Consider the following 2,748-nt stretch of genomic DNA (forward strand, 5'->3'; position numbering starts at 1 on the left):
CTGCTCCACACCGCCCATCTGCACCGGCCGGCCCGCGCCGGGGCCACGGCGTCCGCGGGAGCCGCGGCAGAGCCCCGGGGCTGCCACGCGCGCTGCTCGTGCTCCCCCCACCTCGGCCGCCTACCTAATTACTCACTGGGCCTCTTTGGCACCAGGAACGTCCCGTTCCCCCCCCCCCCCCCCCCCCCCCCCGGCGCGGGGAGCATGGGCAGCGCACGTGCTCCCGGAGGCTGTGCGACTTGTCATCGGCGCTGTCATCACCGTGAGTAATGACACCGCGTCCTGCCTTGCTCTGGCACCTCCCCAGCGCGCCGGGAGCGTGCAGCTCTCCCGGCGGCGGGGGGCAGCCCCACGGCTGCCCCGTGGGCACGCAGGCTGCGAAGCCGGGCACCTCGGGGCTGCGCCGCCCCTCGGCAGGGGCAGGTTGTCGGCACGGCGACCTCCCAGGCACCGGCCCCGTGGGGAAACCGAGGCACGGGGCGTCAGCGGCCCAGCCCGGGGCTGCTCTCCCGGAGGAGGAGGAGAAGCRGGGTTTCGGAGCGGGGCGGGCTGGGGCGGGCGGGGGACTGGCCGGAGGCGGAGGCTGGCTGGGCGCTGCGGGGAGGGCACCGCGGCCCTGACGCTCCGACCTCTCGCCCCGGCGTCCTTCCCGGCCACTTCACAGGCGGGAAGGTGTCAGCAGCCGTGACGCGCTCTCCTGACGTCCCCGGCTCGCGTGGCATGGACCGCGCCGGCAATTACCGGCGGCAGGAGCTCTTCCCCCGGAGCTGATATTTCTCGCAGGCTGCAGCCGGGCTGCGCAAGCCCCGCGGCCGGCAGCGCAGCGAGCCCAGCGCCGCCTCCGCCTCCGCGTCCCCCGTGCTCTCGGGCGCGCGGGGCGCAGCCGGCCGCTGCACGCCCCGACGGAGGGTCGCTTCCCGGGAGCCTCCCCAGCGCTGCCCCCGAGCAGCGCCCGGCAGCCAGGCACGACTCTGCCCGCTGCGGGACGGGACGGGCTCAGCCCCGGAGCCGCGGTGCTCGGCCGGGCCGGTCGGGGAAGCGGCCGCGGAGGAGCTGGAGAAGGGAAGGGGTTTGCAGCACGCTCAGCGCGTGGGGGCCGGGCCAGGCTTGGAAAGGGCTTTCGCTGCCGGAGAGAAGGGCTCCCTTGTAACGTGCCAAGAGCCGCGGGATGCTCAGAGCAGCCTTTGTTCGGAGCGGAGCAGACGGCGGCCGAGGGATGGAGCCGCGCACCTCCCTGCCCGCGCTGCAGCGGGGACGGCGACCGACACGCTCCTCCTCCTTTAAACGAGGGAAGCGGAAAGGCCCCCCATGGGGACCGCTGCTGGGCGCTTGGCTGGGTCTCAGCACTGCCCATGAGGATTAAATAGCCCGACACCATCCCCTGCAGGCCTGCTTTCCCCGCTGGCGTGCAGAGCAGCCCTGGGGAGTGAGCCGTGGCAGCAACCCAGGGCTGCAGGGAGAGRGGAAGGGGCAGAGCTGAACCCACCCCGGAGATGGGTCGCTCCCACGGAGCCGCCAGCCACCCCGCGCGGAGATGCTGCTTCCGGCCCCGCGCGCCTGGGCAAACGCCCTTGCCCCTCGAAGCAGCAGCCTCCCCAGCCAGAGATGCTCCCTGCTGTCTGCTCCCATGCACACATGACACAGAAGCCAGGCAGGGCAAAAACAGGAGCTTCCTCCAGCTGCAGCCCGAACACCACAATGAGGGGCGCGCAGAAGCATGGCAGGTCAGCCTGCAAAGCCTGGCTTGCCTGGCTGCAGCACGCGCTGCCCAGCTCCGTGTCCTGCTCCTCCAAGCTCAGGGCATTGCAACAGCATCCCCAAAGCTACCCAAGGCCAGCAGGGACCTCCAGGCTCGGGGGATGAAGGGATGGCAGCGGGGGCAGGCAGGCACACACGAAAACGCCCCATTCCTGCCCTGGCCACGCCACGGGAGCTGCTGCTCCTGCCCATCAGCAGCTTGGCAAACGCCGCYGGCTGCACCTGCCTCCAGGTTTTCCCAGCAACTGCCCTCACTTCCCAAGCCAAAGTCCCTTCCTTTAGGCACTGTGCGAAGCCGCCGAGGATGCCGACAGCRGTGCCGCCCCGCAGGACCGGCCGCCCCGCACCTGGTGAGGGCTGACGCCGGCATGCTGGGGTGGAGGGCGCGCTCCCCCTCCGTCCGCCAGCTCCCGCCGAGGTGGCTGAGCCGAGCCCAGCAGCAGGGCCCAGGGCACCCGTGCCGGGGCCAGGCACGGAGGTTTGCCCACGCACAGAGCCACTTTGCCAGCTGCCCCCTTAGCGAGCCCCTACACCAAGCGCGCCCCAGCGAGCCGGGAGCCAGCACAAGGCAGAGGCGCCGCTGCCGGCATCACTTCCCTGCAGCTGGGCCTGGCCCCGCAGCCGCGGCCCCCCCTCCACTCGCAGCCCTGCCAGGTGCTCATCAGCCCAGCATTCACGAGGCAGCGAGTCATGCCGCTCGTCGCTTGCTGGGGACAAGCGTGCAATCAGCCCCGGGGAGCGCTAGCCCCCCCCCCCACCAAGGGTGGCACAGCCGGTGGCGGCGGGGGGAGCCCGGCGCGGGGCCGTCCTGGCGTGTCCCCCCACGGGGCCCGGCTGCGCTGCGCGAGCCCTGTTCAGCGCAGACGGACGTGGGGCAGAGTGGGATGCCTGGCTAAGAGGCGGCGGAGCTGGGAGGATGCTGCTGTCTGCCTGTCCATCGCTCTGGCTCCAGCCTCCCCCCCAGAGCATCTCCCCAGCCCACAGCTCCCA

This window comes from Rhea americana, unplaced genomic scaffold, assembly GCF_003343005.1.
Source record: "Rhea americana isolate MKP2758 unplaced genomic scaffold, rheAme1 scaffold_48, whole genome shotgun sequence".
Lineage (NCBI taxonomy): Eukaryota > Metazoa > Chordata > Aves > Rheiformes > Rheidae > Rhea > Rhea americana.